Source organism: Rattus norvegicus, chromosome 17 (genome assembly GCF_021556685.1).
Source record: "Rattus norvegicus strain SHRSP/BbbUtx chromosome 17, alternate assembly SHRSP_T2T, whole genome shotgun sequence".
Classification (NCBI taxonomy): domain Eukaryota; kingdom Metazoa; phylum Chordata; class Mammalia; order Rodentia; family Muridae; genus Rattus; species Rattus norvegicus.
This window is the reverse complement of record NC_141550.1, coordinates 69,554,343-69,575,878: the sequence shown is the minus strand read 5'-3', so window position 1 is coordinate 69,575,878 and position 21,536 is coordinate 69,554,343.

Here is a 21,536-nt window from a genome sequence, read left to right as displayed (position 1 = left end):
TTCCTTTTCTTCTATGAGGGTATTCCCCCACCCAACCACACATCCCTTTCTGCCTCCCTGCCCTGATATTCCCTTACACTGGGGTTGTCAAGCCTTGACAGAACCAATAACAGCTTCTCCCACTGGTGCCCAACAAGGCTGTCCTCTGCTACATATGCAGTTGGAGCCATGGGTCTGTCCATGTGTACACTTTGGGTAGTATTTTAGTCCCTGAGAGCTCTGGTTGGTTGGCATTGCTGCTCTTATGGGGTTGCAAGCCCCTTCAGCTCCTTCAATGCCTTCTCTAATTTCTCCAACATGGACCCCGTTCTCAGTTCAATGGTTTGCTGCTAGCATTCGCCTATGTATTTGTCATGCTCTGACTGATCCTCTCAGGAGACAGGTATATCAGACTCCTGCAAGCATGGACTTCTTGGCACTAGCAATATTATCTGGGTTTGGTGGCTATATGTAAGTGGTCTGAATCTCCATGTGGGGCAGGCTCTGAATGGCCATTTCTTCAGTCTCTGCTCCAAACTTTGTCTCCATATTTCCTCCCATGAATATATTTGTTTCCCCTTCTAAGGAGGACTGAAGCATCTGAACTTTGGACGTCCTTCTTCTTGAGCTCCATGTGGTCTGTTCTTGGGTAATCCGAAATTTTAGGCTAATATCTACTTATCAGTGAGTACATACCATGTGTGTGTGGGATTTTTGTGTGTGTGCGTGATTGGGTTATCTCGCTCAGGATATTATTTTCTAGTTCCATCCATTCGCCTATGAATTTCATGAAGTCACTGTTTTTAATGGCTCAGTAGTACTCCATTGTGTAAATGTACCAGATTTTCTGTAACCATTCCTCTGTTGAAGGGCATCTGGGTTCTTTCCAGCTTATGGCTATTATACATAAGGCTGCTATGAACATAGTAGAGCATGTGTTCTTGAAATATGTTGGAGAATCTTTTGGGTATATGCAAAGGAGTGGTATACCTGGGTTCACATGTAGCACTATGTTCAACTTTCTGAGGAAGCTCCAGATAGATTTGCAGAGTGGTTGTACCAGCTTGCCATCCCATCAATAATGGAAGAGTATTCCTGTATCTTCACATCCTTGTCAGTTGAGTTTTTGATTTTAGCCATTCTGACTGGTATGATGTAGAATATCAGGGTTGTTTTGATTTGCATTTCCCTGATGACCAAGGATGTTGAACATTTCTTTAGATACTTCTCAGCCATTCGATAGTCCTCAGCTGAGAATTCTTTGTTTAGCTCTTTACCCCATTTTTAATAGGGTTATTTGATTCTCTGAAATCTAACTTCTTGAGTTCTTTGTATATATTAGATATTAGCCATCAATTAGATGTAAGATTGGTAAAGATCTCTTACCAATCTGTTGGTTGCCATTTTGTCTTGATGACAGTGTCCTTTGCCTTACAGAAGCTTTGCAATTTTAGAGGTCCCATTTGTTGATTCTTGTTCTTAGAACATAAGCCATTGGTGTTCTGTTCAGGAAATTTTCCCTAGTGCCCATATATACAAGGCTGTTTCCTATGTTTATTTGGTATGTTGTGGAGATCCATGATCTACTTAAACTTGAGTTTTGTACAGAGGGATAAGTATAGATTGATTTGCATTTTCTACATGCTGACCTCCAGTTGAACAAGTAAAATTTGTTGAAAATGCTTTCTTTTTCCACTGGCTGATTTTAGCTCCTTTGTCAAAGATCAATGACCATAGGTGTGTAGATTCATTTCTGGGTCTGCAATTCTATTCCACTGATCTACCTGCCTGTCTCTGTACCAATACCGCACAATTTTTACCACTATTGCTCTCCAATACAGCTTGGAGTCAGGGATGGTGATTCCACCAGAAGTTCTTTTATTGTTGAGGATAATTTTCACTCTTCTGGGTTTTTTATTATTCCAAATGAATTTACAAACAGCTCTTTCTAACTCTATGAAGAATCGGTTGGAATTTTGATGGGGATTGCATTGAATCTGTAGATTGCTTTTGGCAAAATGCCAATTTCTATAATATTAATCCTGCCAATCCATGAGCATGGGAGATATTTCATCTTCTGAGATTTTCTTCAAATTCTTTCTTCAGAGACTTGAAGTTCTTGTCATAAAGATCTTGGTTAGAGTCACACCGAGGTATTTTCTGTTGTCTGTGATTATTGTGAAGGGTGTTGTTTCCCTATTTTTTTCTCAGTCTGTTTATCCTTTAAGTAGAAGAAGGCTAATGATTTGGTTGAGTCAATTTTATATCCAGCCACTTTGCTTAAGTTGTTTATCAGGCTTAGTAGTTCTCTGGTGGAACTTTTGGGGTCAATTAAGTATACTATCATATCATCTGCAAACAGTGATATTTGACTTCTTCCTTTCTGACTTGTATCCCCTTGACCTCCTTTCATTGTCTGATTGCTCTGGCTATGATTTGGAGAACTATACTGAATAAGTAGGGAGAGTGGGCAACCATGTCTAGTGCCTGATTTTAGTGGGATTGCTTCAAGATTCTCTACATTTAGTTTAATGTTGGATACTGATTTGCTGTGTATTGCTTTTACTGTGTTTAGGTATGGGCCTGGAATTCCTGATCTTTCCAAGACTTTTAACATGAAGGGGTGTTGAATTCTGTCAAATGCTTTCTCGTTGAGATGATTGTGTGGTTTTTTTCTTTGAGTTTGTTAAAATTATGGATTACAGTGATGGATTTACATATATTGAACCATCCCTGCATACCTGGGATGAAGCCTATTTTGTCATGGTGGATGATTGTTTTGATATGTTCTTGAATTCGATTTGTGAGAATTTTATTGAACATTTTTGTGTTGATATTCATAAGGGAAGTTGGTCTGAAGTTCTCTTCTTTTGTTGGGTATTTGTGTGGTTTAGGTATAAGTGTAATTGAGACTTCATAGAAGGAATTGGGTAGGGTCCTTCTGTTTTGATTTTGTGGAATAGGTTGGAGAATATTGGTATTATGTCTTCTATGAAAGTCTGATAGAATTCCCTACTCAGCCCACCTTGTCCTGGTCCTTTTTTGGTTGGGAGACTTTTAATAACTGCTTCTATTTCTATGGGAGTTATGGGAATGTTAGGATGGTTTATCTGATCCTGATTTAACTTCGGTGCCTGGTATCTGTCTAAAAAAAGGTCCAATTTTTAATTTTCCTCAGATTCTGTTGTTATGTTTCTCTTTTCATTTCTGATTTTGTTAATTTGAATACTCTCTCCATATTCTCTGGTTACTCTGAATAAGGGTTTATCTATCCTGTTGATTTTTCTCAAAGAACAAGCTCCTAATTTTGTTGATTCTTTCCATGGTTCTTTTTGTTTCTACTTGCTTGATTCCAGCCCTGAGTTTGATTATTTCCTGCCTTGTACTCCTCTTAGGTGTATTTGCTTCTTTTTGTTCTAGAGCTTTTAGGTGTGCTGTCAAGCTGCTAGTGTATGCTCTCTACAGTTTCCTTTTGCAGGCACTCAAATGTGAGTTTTCCTCTTAGGACTGCTTTCATTGTATTCCAGAAGTTTGGATATGCTGTGTCTTCATTTTCATTAAATTCTAAAAGGTCTTTAATTTCTTTATTTCTTCCTTGAACAAGTTATCATTGAGTAGAGCATTGTTCACCTTCCATGTGTATGTGGGCTTCTGTTTTTGTTGATACTGAAGACCAGTCTTAGTCTGTGTTGATTTGATAGGATACATGGGATTATTTCAATCTTCTTATATCTGTTGAGACCTGCTTTTTGACCACTTATATGGTCAACTTTGGAGAAGGTACCATGAAATGCTGAGAAGAAGGTATATCTTTTTGTTTTATGATGAAATTTCTATAGATATCTGTTAAACCCATGTGATTCATAACTTCAGTTAATTTTTCTGTGTCTCTATTTAGTTTCTGTTCCCATGATCTGTCCATTGATGAGAGTGGAGTTTTAAAGTCTCCTACTATTATTATGTGAGGTGCAATGTGTGCTTTGGACTTCAGTAAGGTTTCTTTTGTGAATGTAGGTGCCTTTGCATTTGGATCATAGATATTAGGATTCAGAGTTCATCTTGGTGGATTTTTCCTTTCATGAATATGAAATGTCCTTCCTTATCATTTTTGATGACTTTTGGTTGGAAGTTGGTTTTATTTGATATTAGAATGGCTACTCCAGCTTGTTTCTTTAGACCATTTGCTTGGAAAGTTGTTTTCCAGCCTTTTACTCTGAGGTAGTGTCTGTCTTTGTCTCTGGGGTATGTTTCCTGTATGCACCAAAATGTTGGGTCCTCTTTACATATCCAGTCTGTTAGTCTATATTGTTTTATTGGGGAATTGAGTCCATTAATGTTAAGAGATATTAAGGAATAGGGATAGTTACTTCCTGTTATTTTTGTTGTTAGAGGTGGAATTATGTTTGTGGCTATCTTCTTTTGGGTTTTTTGCACGAAGATTACTTTCTTGCTTTTTCTATGGTGTAATTTCCCTTCTAGTGTTGGAGTTTTCCATCTCTTATCCTTTGTAGGGCTGTATTTTTTTAAAGATCTTGAGTAAATTTGTTCTTTTCATGGAATATCTTGGTTCTCTGTCTATGGAAATTGAGAGTTTTGCTGGATATAGTAGCCTGTGTTCTCTTAGGTTCTGTATGACATCTGCCCAGGATCTTCTGGGTTTCATAGTCTCTGGTAAGAAGTCTGGTGTGATTCTGATGGTTCTGCCTTTATATGTTACTTGACCTTTTCCCCTTACTAATTTTCATATTCTTTCTTTATTTTGTGCATTTGGTCATTTAACTATTATATGACAGGAGGAATTTCTTTTCTGGCCCAATCTATTTGGAGTTATATAGACTAATTGTATGTTCATGGGCATCTCCTTCTTTAGGTTAGGGAAGTTTTCTTCTATAGTTTTGTTGAAGGTATTTACTGGCCCTTTAAGTTGGGAATCTTTGCCCTCTTCTAGACATATTATCCTTTTGTTTCATCTTTTCATTGTATCCTTGATTTCCTGGTTGTTTTAGGTTAGGAGATTTTTGCGCTTACATTTTCTTTGATGGTTGTGTCAATGTTTTCTATGGTATCTTCTGCACATGAGATTCTCTCTTCTATCTCTTGTATTCTGTTGGTGATATTTGAGTCTATGACTCCTGATCTCTTTCCTAGTTTTCTATCTCCAGGGTTGTCTCCGTTTGTGATTTCTCTATTATTTCTATTTCCATTTTTAGATCCTGGATGATTTTTGTTCAATTCCTTCATCTGTTTGGTTGTGTTTTCCTGTAATTCTTTAAGGTATTTTTGTGTTTCCTCTTTAAAGGCTTCTCCTTGTTTACCTGTGTTTTTCTGTATTTCTTTAAAGGAACTATTTATGTCCTTCTTTAAATCCTCTATCATCATCATGAGATGTGATTTTAAATCCAAACATTGCTTTTCCAGTCTGTTGGTTTATCTAGTATTTGCTTTGGTGGTAGAACTGGGCTCTGATGGTGCCAAGTAGACTTGGTTTCTGTTGCTTATGTTCTTGTGCTTGCCTCTCACCATCTGGTTGTCTCTGGTTTTAGTTAGTCTTTCTGTCTCTGACAGCGACTTGACCCTCCTATAAGCCTGTGAGTAAGCATTCCTGAAAATCAGCTTTCTGCCAGAGGGATCTGGGTACTGGGGGCTGTGTCACAGGCTCAGCTGCAGGCACAGGCAGAAACTAGAAGCACGCTGTCCCAGGCTGCACCTGGGTTCCTTTTTCCTGAGTCCTTCAGGTGGTTCCCTCAGAGTAGAAGTGGTGGTCTTAGCTCTGTACTCAGTTGTGTCAGAGCTCCTGGAAACTGGCTTTCAGCTCTGGGCGAAGGCAAAGACTGGAAGTTTCCTGTTCCTGACTGCTCCTAGGTTTCTGTGTCAACAGAGCTCTAGACAGGTTCCTCTTGGGCCAGGAATATGAGTAGACTGAGCACTCTGGATTGTCTGCACTTCTGAGGGTCCAGCTCTCTCCCCCATGGGATTTGGGTAAAGAAAGCTGTGGTACCTGGAGACTATTTAATAGTTAATATTTTTCATTTGCAAAGACAGTACATTTGCTGAACTACAAAGGGGCTTTTGCTTGCTTACTAGAAAATTAGAAGAGCTTCTAAATTCTGTTTCAATTTGGATCTAATTTTATTCCTCTTCCTCTTTATGTCCATCCTCTTATTCTTCATTTTCCTTCCCTCTACTTCCTTTTCTCTCCTTCCCTTTGTTCCGTCTTTCTAACCTTTTTTTCTTTCATTATCTCTTCTTAAATTTTTTATTTTTTGTATTATTATCTTTAATGTTTGTTTTTATAGTTCAGTCCTTATTTTGTTTCCCCTTTTATGTAGGACTGGAGCATTCTCCTTGGGCCTTCCTGTAGGTAAATATATTCTCTTATTATTATTTTCCTCACCAACCTGGACTTTTAGGATTTCCCATCTAGAGACAGAGAGAAAGGAGATGAGGAGGAGATCTGCCATGCCAGGAGAAGTAGTGGAAACTGCCATGCCTGAGGAGAATGGAGGAGAGGGGGGCATAGCAAGTATGGGAAAGAGCCAGGGGAGTGTGGCCCAGCTGGGTAGCACTCTGGGTCCAAAGCAGCCCAGATAGAATATAGGATTTAATTAAGTAATAATTTGAGATTATCGGCAGGATGAATTAACCACTTGGAGTTTAGAAAGTGGCCAAACAATTGACTAGCGTATGAAAATATAAAGGGTGTGTGTGTGTGTGTGTGTGTGTGTGTGTGTGTGTGTGTATGTATGTATGTTTCATTCAGGACCCAAAACATTGGGACGGGTAGCTAGAACTTATTAACTTATTTTTTAATACTACACCTTCCTTCTTGTCAAACTTCTTATGGTCTGTGTCTTGCATCATGGGTATTCTGTAATCTTTGGCTAATAACCACTTATCAGTGAGTACATACCAGACATGTCATTTTGGGTCTCGGTTACCTCACTCAGGATGTTATTTTCTAGTTCCATCCATTTGTTTGCAAAATTCATGATATCTTCATTTTCAAAAGCTGAATAGTATTCTATTGTGTAAATGAACCACATTTTTCTGTATCTATTCTTTGGTGGAGGGACATACAAAAGGCTATCCAATGACCAGCCCAACTGGGGATCCATCCCAAGGGCAGGCACCAAACACTGAAACTATTACTGATGCTATGTTGTGTTTGCAAACAGGAGCATAGCATGTCTGTCCTCTGAAAGGCTCTACCACCAGCTGACAGAGACAAATGCAGATTCTTACAACTAAGAAGACTAGGCTGACTCCATGACAGGCTTCGAATTGTCAGTCAGTTCAGGAGACTAGGCCTAAGAACTGGGCAAGTCCAGGGAAGTCCAGGCAAGTCAAATACTAGGAAAAAAAAAAACAGGCGTCGGGTAGCTAGTCAGAAAGTACCCTGCCATCAGAAGCTCCCCTGCCACCCAGCCTGAAGCAAGGGAATGGGTCAGCAAGTTTCCAGACCTCTTCAGCAACAGTTTCCAGCCTCCATATCCGGGTAATGGTTTTGAAATGTCCCTAGATATGGAGCAAGATAGAGGTCACCTATCCCAGAATTCCCCTAATGTGCTTTAAATCTGGTCTGTGAGCTCACTTGGTTGTCTCCATCTTGGAATGGGAGGCCCCAGCATGCTGGACATCTGCACAATAAAACACTCTTTACTTTTATATACTATTTGAATCTGGGGTTGTCTGTAAGGTTAGGACAAGGTGTGGTAGAAATAGTAATTTCAGAACTGAGTCCCATCCAGCTGGCTTACAATCTGTACTAACAGAGTCAGGCAAACCTCTGAATTCTTTTGCAATGTTAAAAGAAAAATGTGTACTTGCATTCTCCTAAGAATTAAGGAGCTGGGGTCATAAGATGCTGATTCATAGAGTAATCAAAATGGAACCTGGAGTAAATGACTGGGTTGATATGTAAAATAAAAGACAGGGTTTATGATCTGCAAGAGATGAACTATCAGAGAATATTTTAGAATAGCAGGAAAGAACCACTTGGAGAACTATCTGGAGCAGAATTTAAAAAGTGAGCTTTCTGGAGATCTCCAGAGAAAGCAGATAAGAGAGAAAAAGAGAAATAATGCAGAACAGAGAGAAATCAGGCAGCAAAGCTGTCTCTAGCAGAGCATAGACCACCAGCTTCAACCCAGAATTTGGCTTTGAGTCATTTTTTCACTGCTTCCAGACACCGCTTCCTTAGAACCCCTCTCCAAGCCTATGCTGGCCCCTACCATTACATTTTGCTTTTATTTCACTTTGAATATTTCTTTGTATTTTTTTTCAATTTTTAGGTATGGGCATGCATATTTGTATGATTACACAACATGAAACTGCATACCCTGAGTGTTCAGAAAAGAATGTCAGATATGTTGGAGCTACAGTTAATAGTCTCTTGGGAGCCATGGGCTCTGAGTCCCGAGAAACAAACTCGGATCCTCTGAAAGAAGATCAAACACTCTTAAGAGCTGAGCCATCACCTCAGCACCTCAGTTTGACTTTGTTTTTAATTTAAAACAAAATCTATTTTTATAGCTAATTAGGAAAAGAAATTAAAAATCTTAATGCGTCTTTGCATTTTATTTTAATGCTTTACTATTGTGATTATCTCTCAGTGTATGTTTGTGTGTGTTTGAGTGTGTGTGTGTGTGTGTGTGTGTGTGTGTGTGTGTGTATGTGTGTGCATGTGTAAGTGGATGCCTATGGAAACTCAAAGGACAAACCGTAGAGTTGGTTCACTCCTTCCATTTTTACCTTGGCTTTAGGAGTGACTTCATTTTGTAAGGCCTATGTGCCACTATCCAAAGAGTTATTACATGGGTCCTCAAATTTCCTATTAGATGATCTTCATGAAATTATATACATATATATATGCATATATATATATGTGTGTGTGTGTGTGTGTACACACACATACACAAGTTTATATAATGTGAATCAACCATCATATCTGTATGTTCAATTAAAGACAAAGAGAAACAAAAAGGTGTGTATATCAGATATAATAGAAATATAAAATATAACAAAATGGAATAGGATGAAATGTATCCTTTGATTTATTTTTATAGTCTCATACTTTTATTCAAAGTTTGAAAGTAGTAGAATACAAATGAAAATTAGTAATACACAATTATAAGGAGAATAAAAAATCAGACATATTTGACAAATGGCCAGAATATTTACATCTGGGCTGTCATCTCTAAATAATTCAGTTTGCTTGTTTTTGTACAGTCCTCCTAAAGCTGGGGTATTTTGCAGTTCTGCTCTGAAAACAGAAGAATTAGACAATTCATGGAAAAAAGTAGTCATGAGTCCCTGTCCCGTGTCCAGTCTTCTTTTAAGGGTACAGAATTCATCTTTCTACTGAATTTGGAGATTCTATTTTAATAGAGAGAAACTGTAATTGATTAAAAATATATCTAGAATGTTTACAGTAACAGTGCACAGGAAAGAAGAACACAATCACAAGAAACAGATTTAAGTGTAATAAATGTAATGGTTTATTTAATTATCTTGGAAAGATAATGACAGCCTCTTTGCAGGATAGAAACACTGCTCACTGGTTAAGAGGACTTGTTGATCTTGCTGGAATTGGGTTCTATTCTCATCACCTATGTGGTGGTTCACAACTATCTGTAAGTACAGTTTCAGGGGATCTGATACCCTATTCTGACCATCGTGGACACCAAGCCCTTAGGTGTTATGCGTACACATATGTATGAAAAACACTGAAACATAAAATAACATGAAGAAAATCTAATTTAAAAAATTGGTAGATGATTTTTTTTTTGGAAGTTGTTGTTTTCTTTACTGTGTATAGGAACAATTGCATACATCAGGTCATAAAACTTAATTCTTTCTTAGAGACATAATTCAAGAATTGTGGTCACTTAATTTTCTCATTAATTAATTTATTTATTCATTCTGCATCCTTACTGCACCCCCTCCTTTCCTCTGAGTCTCCCCTTACATATCTCCTTTCCATCCTCCCCTTCTCCTCTGAGGAGGTGAGGCCTTACTGTATACCAATCCACCTTAGTAAATCAAATCACTGCAGGACTGGGCAAGTCCTCACCCACTGATGCTGGACAAGGCAGTCCAGTTAGAGGAATGGGATTGAGAGGTAGGAAACAGAGTCATGGACCACTCCTGATCCAGTTGTTGGGGGACCCACATGCAGACCAAAGATGTATATCTACTCATAGATGTGGACTGGAGCTAGGTACAGCTCATGTAGTCATTCCATTTTGAACACTATATACATCTATGTTTAAAAAGATTATCTAGTCATTCATTCAATAAGTAATCATTTAGCATCAATTATATTCTAGGAATCTGATATGAAGCAAATATTAATGAAAACAATGGAAATACCAGTGAAGGTAGCTCACATTATGTCCAGCAGGATTCTTAGCTAAGGCTGAATATTTGTGAAGCATCTTTTCATCAAAAGAGCAGCTCTCCTCTTTGTCATCCTGACACTCAAATATATTACTTTTATGCTGTATTCTTAGACTCCTGGTCTTTATAGTCCCATGACCATGTTAAAATATTAATAAAATACATTGTAAAATGCGTTTATTTCAGCTGTGATTTAAAAGTCCCCACAATAAACAATACAAACTTTAAAGATCCAATATATTTAAAAGGTAGCTTATTTTAAAATATAATAAAAGAAGTTACATACTTATCAAAAATAGTGCTCAAGTAAGCATTCTTAATCCAAGAAGGAAGAATTGGTTAGAAAAAAAAAGACAAATTCAGCATAAGAAACATTAAATTCTACAGTTTTATGTTTAACATCTGGGGCTAGTGATTAATTTTGCTAGACTCCAAAAGATATGTGTATTTCAACATTTTAGCTCTTCTACCTTTACCATGCAAAGCTATTCTAATATGCTCTTTCCACCTCGTGAGGGTAGCTGCTCAATGACAGATGTTCCACTGGCCCTGGCATCTCTAATATCCTAAAATATGCCTGGAAACATAGGTTTCATCTTCACAGCTTGAAACAAATGATTTCAAGAATTTTGTACTGACTCTAAAGCCCCTGACTATGTAGTAATTCAGTTGTTCTCAGGTACTAGAACCAAATTCATAACCTAATCAATCTTTTATCTCTCATATCTACAAAGAAAATAATAGTGCAATCTTCTCTTGCCAGGTAGAGTCAACATGGTCCTCTTGAATCACAGCTGTTTCAACTTCTCTGTGGTGATCCCAGGGACAAAAAGATGTATACATGTTCTTTTAAGAAAACAGGGAACTCTCTGTTTAAGGCATTTTTGACATTCTTTTTAATGAACTTGTATCTTGAAAACTGGCACCCTGAGAGTCTGCCTTTGCACTGTACACAACATCATTATATGATATCTTCGTCTTATGAGTCCACCTTCAACAGGTTTCTTTTTGGCAGCCCAGATCTCTTTAACAATTACAATTTCTGAAGACTGGTCTGTAAAGTCTCTGTTGTACTTTTTTTTTCAAGATAAAACAAATTGATTCATTAGCTTTAAATGCAGGGTTTCTCAAAAAGGCTAAAATGGTATGAAGATAGCACACAAATATTTTGGGTGCCTAGCTCAAGTCCCAACAGAATTTGTATTTCCTTCAGAATACTCATAAGCCATGAATCCACACCCACATTTCTCTAAGCATAATTTTCTACCAGATATTCAGCATGTGAAACTCAAAAGTTTTGTTAGATTAAAATTACAAATCTTTGTCACCTTACCCCCCAAAAAATAAAAAACCTCTAAAGTTCTAAGAACCATGAAGGGCTCAGGTTTATCATAGAAATAATTGTGCTTACTGGTATTAGTTCCCATCTTGATTCTCTTGATTCTTTTCCACTTCAACGATTAAATACCAAAACAAAAGCTACCTAAAGTGGAAAGAACTTATGTTTTGCTGATAGTTACATAGGGATATAATCTATCATGGTGAAATGTAGCAGAAGGCAGGGAAGCATAGTGGCTAGTGCACAAGACTGACTAGTCACACTTCATCTGCAACTAGGAAGCAGATGCAATGAATTTATGACTTAACTTAAATTTCTCCAAATACACAACCTAGAGTCTTTGCAGATTATGTTCCTACTTACCAATTTTTAGGAAAGACATTGAATTTGAATGGGTACTGTGGAGGAGAGGACCTGGATGAACTGAAAGGGAATGATATAATCAAAATATATTTACATTTTTATATCCTTTTAAGTAATGAAAAGAAAGAAATGTAGAGATCACTTACTAGTAACTTAATAGCCCATCTGAAAGCTTTAGAACAGAAACCAAAAATAAAAACTCATATCCAAAAGGACATGACATCAATAACAATCAAACCCACAGGTAAAATCAATAAATCATTAAAAGTGAAATGACTACAACAACAAAATCAATACAAAGAATCATTAAAAAAGGGCTAGATCTTTGATAAAAATCAATGAGATTGACAAACTCTTATATATTAACTAATAGTGGAGAGAGTACAAATCAAACCCAAGAACACATTGGAAGATCAACCAGTAGGATCAAGAAGATTTCATCCAAACGATACAAGTATGATTCAACATGTAAAAATATATAAACATAATCCACAATAAAAAATAAACCAAAAGACAAAAATCACATAATCATCTTAATGGAGAAAGAAAAGAGATTTGATATAAACCAACTCCTTTATATTAAAAGCCCTGAAGAGATTAGGTATTGAGAAATCTTGCTACTTAAGGTTGAAATCTACCATGTCCAAGAGCTCCTCTGAGCTTGAAACAAACGTATGACTCCATTTATCCAGCAGAGCTTCCCCTTCTCTGATATTGTCTAGGGAGGCAGACCCCTAGTCTTCTGAGGAAGGTCTTGTAGTCCTTGGCAAATTCAACTTCTTCCTGATCAGTACCCATTAAGTAACTGGAATTCTTGATATGCCTCTCCATGAGGCATTCACAGTCAATTAAACTCCAGTCAATAATTTTTTATTTACCCTGAAAACTCCTTCCCCACTCTCCAAGGCTCACTTTGGTCACCTTAAAAGTGTGTATTTATATGGCTGTTCCACTGGGGATCATCTAAGGAGTCTGTAACACTAAAATCTTTAAAAAAAAAAGGCCTTATCCCCAAATATCCAAGCACTTAATTCCTGCTGGACCAGAATTCTACAGACCACAACTGTTCAGGACTCTGCTTCATCCTTCCAGCATGGTGTGAAGTGGTGCCTGCACATCCAAAAACAAGTGCCCAGGGTGAGAAGGTTTAAGTGTAGAATTCTATTAGACCTTCAAAGAAGTCCTAATAATAAGACTTCTCAAACTATTCAGTAAGGCTCTGGGAGAGGTTCTCAGGAGACATCCATATCAGTTTCCTGTCAGCAAGCACTTCTTGGCATCAGCAATAGTGACTGGGTTTGGTGGCTGCATATAGGATGGATCCCCATATGGGGCAGTCTCTGGATGGCCTTCAAGTCCAGAGAGGCAGACACGCCTGGGAAACCAGAGGAGACCGCACTCTGCGCACATCCAGACGCCAGAGGAAAGCACCAAACGCCATCTGGAACCCTGGTGCACGGAGGCTCCCGGAAAGAGCGGCTCAGATCCTCTCGGTTGCTGCCGCCACGGAGAGGACCTGGGCAGTACCCCACGAGCACACCCGAGCCTCGGAACCTCAGGTAGGACCAACCTTTCCCCCGCAAGAGGCCTGCCCGGTGAACTCAGGACACACAGAGGCAAAATTCCTCTGGGACCCGGTAGATGATTTTTTAAGTGGTAGAATTGAAACTATGAGAACAAGAGAATCCCTGGGCATCAAAGATTATATGGTCAAACTTGCTTGGCATAAGTTAAGAGACAAGAAAGAAGAAGGATGAGGAATTTTAAAGAGAAAAGGAAAGAGAAGAGACGGGAAAATTAGAATTTTTAAGAAGGCATTTCTTGTGTATTATATAGAATGAGCATCACTTGTGTACATATGAATCCATATAACATTGCACATGTTCACAGGGGTACATACACACACACACACACACACACACACACACACACAAACATACATACACAAGTGTCGTGGGAATTTGCGGACTTGAGGCAACAAGTTAGGAGAGTATTGCACTACTCCAAGCTGAATGTTATCCTGATGACACTAGTGTGTCAGTCACACTAAGCAGATATGTGGCATTTCCACCCAGACTCACTTTGCTATGTGCTGAATGTTTGTCTTCCCCATTTAGATGTGAACAGACAGGGTCATTTTGGAATGCTATTACAGTAAAAGCACATCGTGAATGTGAGGTTGTGATGAAGAGAATTATTGTTCTATTCCAGAGAGACAACAGAAAGGTCTTGTACTACTTTGAGAACTTACCTAGAAGGTGCCATCTACAAACTAAACTTGCTAATTACCTGATATCATATTTATTGACACTTGACTTTGAACTTCCACCTCTACCTCTAGAATCAATAAATTACTATTCTTTAAGTTTTCCAGATTTCAGTTTTGTCCTTGAAGTTCATGTGGACTAAGGAATACTGTAACTACTGAAATTAAATAAAGTGTGGAAAGATGAGAAGATACTCAAACTCAGACATTTCTATGAGCAAGAATGGCCATGTCATTTCCTGAAATCCTACGCAGTAAAGGAAATTGATATTGTCAAATAGAATCAGTAATTTCACTGCTTGCATGTTAAATTTGAAAGATTCAAGAGTTGACTATCCAGTCAAGAATGATAAGAAAAAACCTAAACCCATTAGTCTAGAAAATTAAAATTTACACATCATTCCCTCAAAGAAATAAGAATGCTTCTGTTGACTTTACTTTCCTCAAATGGTACTTTAACCCACAAAATAAAAGAAGTTTATGAAACAATACATGTCAGGAAATTCTTCATTATCATCTGTGTTTGTTGATGTATCATAACTCCCACGTCTGTGTGAAAATGTGCTTCTGTATTATTATCTCTGAACAGCAGCCAAAGGTTAGAAAATACTAGCAAAATTCACTAACAGAATTATTCATGGTTGAGGTAAAGGAATTGTGGAGAAGAGAACAGACTCGGGAACTTCCTATACATAAGAGCATTGTGATATGAAGTTACTTTTGAAGCTTGTTGACCTCCAGTGGTTCCCCTACAGTCTATCTATCACACCAAATAGCAACTTCATCAAACCCTGGTATTACAGATATCTATATTGCCCTCACTGTTAAACAAGAGGATCTGACACAGTCCCTGACCATCTAATAGCTCTCAAGACAGCTAAGAATTATGCAATTTTACATAGCATAATTTATTTTATTTTAGTTTGTGTGTGTGTGTGTGTGTGTGTGTGTGTGTGTGTGTGTGTGTGAATGGAAGGACACACATGTGCATAGGGTGCATTTACATGGGAATATATTTGCATATAATTCATTCTCCATCTTTATATAGTGAGACAATGGTTTCCACTGAAGTCCATAGATCACAGATTTGGCTCATCTAGCTAGCCAGCTTGTTGCACAGATCCCTCCTCCTGAGTGCTGTGATTACAGATAGGCTTGCACACCTGTTAGACATTTATGTAGATGCTATCTATCTATCTGTCTGTCTGTCTGTCTATCTATCTATCTATCTATCTATCTATCTATCTATCATATGTACATCTGTGTGCATATATGCCACAGTGAAAATTCTCATGTTTACTTGCAGAGGCCAGATGTTGAAACTGAGTGTATTCCATTATGACATTTCGAGACGGTGTCTTTCACAGAATTTGGAGCTCATTGTTTTGAATAAGCTGGTTATGACTTCTCATACATCCCTAGGGTTAGAAGCACAAGCTTGCACTTCCACCACAGGTATCACATGAGTGTTCAATGTGAATTCAAATACTCACACTTATATAGACAGCATTTTATCTGCTGAGTCATCTTTCTAATCCAAAATATTTTAATATTCATTTACTCACAACAACAACAACAATTAAAATTTTTAAATGAAAACTCAGGGAAACCTCCATTTTTCTAAGTAGAGGCAGGTTTAACCAAGCCCTTTTGTTATTAGTATTGATATCCAGTACACTACAACCTTGTCAGAAAGCCAGCCATCCACATTCATTAGAACTCATGACATTTTGCCTTACACTGATGTATTGGCATGTTTAATGTCACCTCATGAACTAAGAAGAATTTAATTACTGGGAAATATAAGTAAATAATGCTTGCATTAGAAGCACAGGTTCAAGCTTTCTGCTAAAATGTATTCATCTGTTCCTATGATTTTCAGTAAATCCAAGTTTATTTCATCATCTGTTAACTTTCTCTAGTGTGATTTATACTGCTCCCTAAGTTGAGTCTGAGAATGATGTAAAGTGCAAATAAGATGTTTTGTTTATTAAACTGTATGTACAAACTGCCTTGAAGGTAATTTTATTTTAATAATCAGTGATCTACTCTAATGCACATTATCACAAATATCTTCAAGAAATAGGGAATTAAATCATTCATTCTGAAGCAATAGTATCTACTATGGACAAGGAAGGAGCAATGCCTTACATTAGTAGAGTTGATCTCTTTGTCTCCTTAGTTCACTTGCGAGCATGGATTATGAAGATGGACAAGACATCTGCCTCATTGCTCCACAAATGAGCACAATGTTTAATCTCTTTGAAAAGCCTATTTCTGTAACTTTAATTGTAAAATATAAAATCCTGCATGATATCAGAAACATTGATTCTACAAGGACAAAATCAGAGAAATATGAAACTTGAGAAAATGTTAAGGTCAATCAATGTCCTTGATGTTTTAACTTCATGTAACTCATCTTCTCCAAGAACTTTGGAACAATCAAGTCATGCAATTTTTAGAGAGTGCTGATACAGGGAGCTAAAAACATTACTCTAAGTATCTCACATGAAGAGGAAAACAAATGGGACTCAATGTAAGAAGCATGTGCCAATCAAATATGATCCCTGTGCAATACCCCAGTGGTTTTTATGTGCACCTCAGGAGCTTACACAGAAATATTTGAAATACACTGAATGTTTCCATGTTATAGGATACCAATAAAAGCATATAACTACCGTCATAGAGAGAGTGCTTTATTTCTTGTGATATTTCTTGCCACAAAAAAATACTAACCATCTAACATGGTAATAATTTTAGAAGTTCATATTTGTGGAAAATAATTTAGGAAACATGTAAACACCAAGAAAGTTAAAAATGGAAATTCTGTATGTGGTAGTTTTTCAGACACTATGAAGATTAGGATAATCTGGTAAGGATATATTGTCCTGATATTGACATAAATATTAGAAATTATCCTATGCAAAATCACATGGAATAGTAATACATTCTTGCAATCCCAGCTCTTGGAAGGTACATTCAAGGAGATAAGGAGTCCAGGTTCATTCTCAGCTACTTTGTGAGTTTGAGGTCGGTGTGGTTTGTAGGAGACCCTGTCAAGAAAGAGAAAGGGAGGAAGAGAGGGATGAATGGATGGAAAGGGGGAGAGAAGAATGGAGAGTGCAAGAGAGTGAGAAAAATAAAAAGAAAACAATGTAAGAATTAAATTTAAAAGTGAAAGTGTTTAAAAAGAGATGAAGATAAAAACATAATGTTGACTGTTTCTTAAAAGTCACACTGATGTTGGAAGAGGTAATAGGATAGAATGTTAGCATAAAGAGTGTTAGCAAGGGTAGTGGGGAACTATGGGAAGAAAGCAAGCTATCTGGTATAAAGGAATTTTAATTCATCAAGATGGTTTCTCAGTCAAGGGATTACATCCAAAGATCGAATCCAGCGAGAATGTAGACATGCCACACATGTTTAAGCCTTAGCCAGAATAAATGCCTGACTAAAATAGGGACGTGTGTTAGTACAAACCTTTAAGTATCCCAGATAGTGACTTCTAAATGAGGGGCAGACAAGTGAAGAATCAGAGAAAGATTTGACAGCATGATTCAGAGATTGGATATGTCCTACACTCAAGGAGAACAGACAGGAAACAGGGGCTACTTAAGAGCAGTGCAGAGTGAGTCAGGAGTGGAGGGCAGTTCAGTGAGTGCAGTTCATGTAACTCCATGCAGTTCCATTAAATGCAGTTGAGTCTGGTTGAGTTGGTGCAGTTGAATGTAGTTCTGTTCAGTCCCTGCAGTCAGTGTAGCTCAGTTCATGGAATTGAGGCAGGATTTCCAAAGCAGAGCAATTCAGTAAAAAGCAGAGAGAAGCCAGTTTAAATCAGTCTGCTTGAGAGTAATTTTGGGCCAGAACAGCTGATTTGCACCTGGCAGCCAGAGTTCAGATAGAACTGGAAAGAGTGAGTTTTATTCATCAGTAAGCCTTGAGGCAACAGTTACACCTGGCAAATTAAAGTTATTTTCTACTTCTGGGTATAATTAAAAACATCCACAGATTCTTCAAATTAGTCTAACACCATTTATGAAAACTGCCCATAAAGAAATCAAGGTAATGAAGATTTAAAGACATTCCATCTATCACATCATAACATGACTACCATGAAAATATTTGGAATCCTAAAGAAAAATATACAGGTATTCAAGCTATTCATAAAACCCAAACCAATCCCCTACCTAGTTTTCCAAAGCAACTTAAAGAAGACTTTTCATGGTGGAAATGTCACCTGGCAACCTTTCCCCAAAGCTTAATCAGATTGCCTTAAAAGGGCACATTCCTTATCCGAGTGCTAAAGAGGACCAATGACAGTCTTACATAACAATTTCAAAATATTAGGAGATATGCTTTCAAATTATTTTTTTGGTTATATGAAAATTGCCAATATTCCAATTTAGTAGTAAATAGAAGCCCTAAATCTAAAGCCATACTTTTGTTAAAAAAAATGGAATTTTCTCTCTTTTCCTCTGCTATTAGCTCTAATTTTTATTACTGGCATGTTTGCTTAGCAAGTGAGATTTCTAGGTTTTCCGTGAATAATATATCCGAGAGTAGCCCCAATGGGACATTTTAATGTCGTTAGTCTAGCTACTATGGACAGCTACAATTGGAACAGTGTACAATCGGAAACTGCTTAAAACAATAGTGTAGAGCAATTGCCTCCCAATAACTGCTCAGAGATGACCACACTTGCTTCTGTCCATCCTTACGAACAAGCCTAATTCACAATCATGAGGGACAACCAGCTGTATATGCAGATGTCAGCACAAAGGTCAATGAAATGGAAGGCTTGGGGTACCTATAAGCTGTGAATACAGGTGTCTCAGTTTTGGAACTTTCTTCTGTCAACTATATAGCAAACCGATGGTTCACTTTTCAATGTGCAGACACCTACCCTTGTTTCCAAAGTGAAGGAGGGAGTATTTAAGAGGCAGTTCGATCTGTGAAACTCAAGGCGTTGCATATTTCAGAACCAATCGACACCACTGCCACCCCCACACACACTTTGATCCTGTATCTGAGATAAACAATCTGTGGTATCTCATCCTGATGAGGAGCAGACCAATTTGGTATGGAAGAAAAGCATCTTTACCCATTGTCTCCCCAGCTGTGAGGATCGGCACTCATTATGTACAGAAACAATGGCATGAACGAGCATTAGGGTAGCATTAAAATTCCTGACAAATAAATCTATCATTCACATTTAAATATTTCTGACTGATAATAGCCTTTAAAAGAGAGACTAGACGACGTGCTTTAATGAAGACTTCTGTGGCTTATAAAAATGTGTGTTCCTAGCCAAGTCAAAGCATTTGCACATTTCTTCCAACCAGTCTGTTTGCATATAAGAGCATGTGCTAAGTAATATTACTGGTTTATATCACAGGAGAAAAGGCAAATATAAATTTGGTAAGAAATAATCAGCAGAGGTTCATGCAAGATCAGTCGCCAGGCTAGTTTTGAGAAATTAAAATCTAAAAAAAACGAAATAATGTTTTCTTAACATTTTGATACATTATACATTTTTGTTTTTAATCTTAATTTTCTGATGCTTCACAAGTGTCATATTTCTCAGTTTTGTCCCAACCCTGCTCCTTTTTATTTTTTCCTTTTTTCAGAGCTGGGGACCGAACCCAGGGCCTTGTGGTTGCTAGGTAAGCGCTCTACCACTGAGCAAAATCCCCAACCCCAACCCTGCTCCTTTGACATGGGAGATGTATTTTCTGCTTTAGTCACTTTGACTGACTATATTGAATATATATATATATATATATACATATATATGTGTGTGTATGGAATATATTTAGAAATTATATATGTATTCTTGTTTGAGCATAGATACACTTTTAATTTTGTAGGTTAAAGTTGATATAAATATGAAAACAGTATACCCAAAGTCCTTAACCTACCAAAATATCTATGTTAGATTGTGTCAAATAATTAATTAAACATCGTATACCAGTGTTTATTATTATCATTTGTTTAGTGTTATTTTAAATCCACAGTTTGTAGGAAGAGTGAAAAACAAGCGTACATGTGCACACACAAAATAAAACAATGAACAAATAGGTAGCTGGAACTTACTTTTTAATATGATGAACAGTACCGATTAGTCAAACATTAACTTTCTTTTTATGCAGATACCTATCAAGTTTCCCTTGACAGGCTATGTAGACAATATTACAGAAATAATAATAATATGGAGTAAGATTAAAACAAACTGCAAAATAAGAGAAGGAGCTGCCTTGGGTTCCTTTTAATGATGCAGTTGAACAGGTAGCTGAACCTTTAGGGTTTTTGAAAGATTACCACTACCATTCTCTAACAAGCAATCAGTGTTAAAAATGATGGTTCATATTTACATTTTAGTACATTCTATAGCATAATCCTATCCTATATTTAATATATACTTCCTCATGAACATTATTTATGCTCTCTTCACAAACAGTCTATATTCATAAATATCATGTTTGGATTGATTTAATTTTGTCTTTGTACACAGCCTGTTCTACAAGCTCCCAGAATTTTAATTAATCTGGATTTGCTGCATAAATTCTTTGTGCTTTGATTAATACTGAACGGGCTTTATTTAATTAAATGGACAGACTGGTGAAAAATGTTTTAATCAAAATTTTCATAAGCATACAGTGCATCTGTATGTACTATTCTGATAGGGGAAAACTCTGATTTATTGTATTTATTTTTAAATGTTTTAAATAAAGCAATAGTCATATACCCTGTGATAAGTCGTTTTACACACATACTTCATCTCACTGTCATGATGCCAGAGAAGTAGGAAGAATCTCGCGTGAGAGACAGGAAAGGTCTAGACTTATTACATACTCATTGCAAAGCCAGAGAGGAACCTGGAATATAAGATCAGCCTTTTGCTTTTTGAAGCTCACACAGTTTTACGCCATTATGGAGGGGAGGGATATTATGATTCATGGGAGGTATATAAAGAGATCAACCTTACCTTAAAATTTAACAAACTCATTATGGTTGTGAATCTATGATTGATAATCTTGAAATGGACCACTATTTAGAATCACTGCTTCATTCAGAGTGCTTGAAGTCAATATACTCAAATCCTATGCATATTTTAGCCACTGACCTGCTACTCTGCATGCCCTGTTGGCTGTGACATCATTCTCTGTAAGGATAGTCCCATGTTGAAAGCAG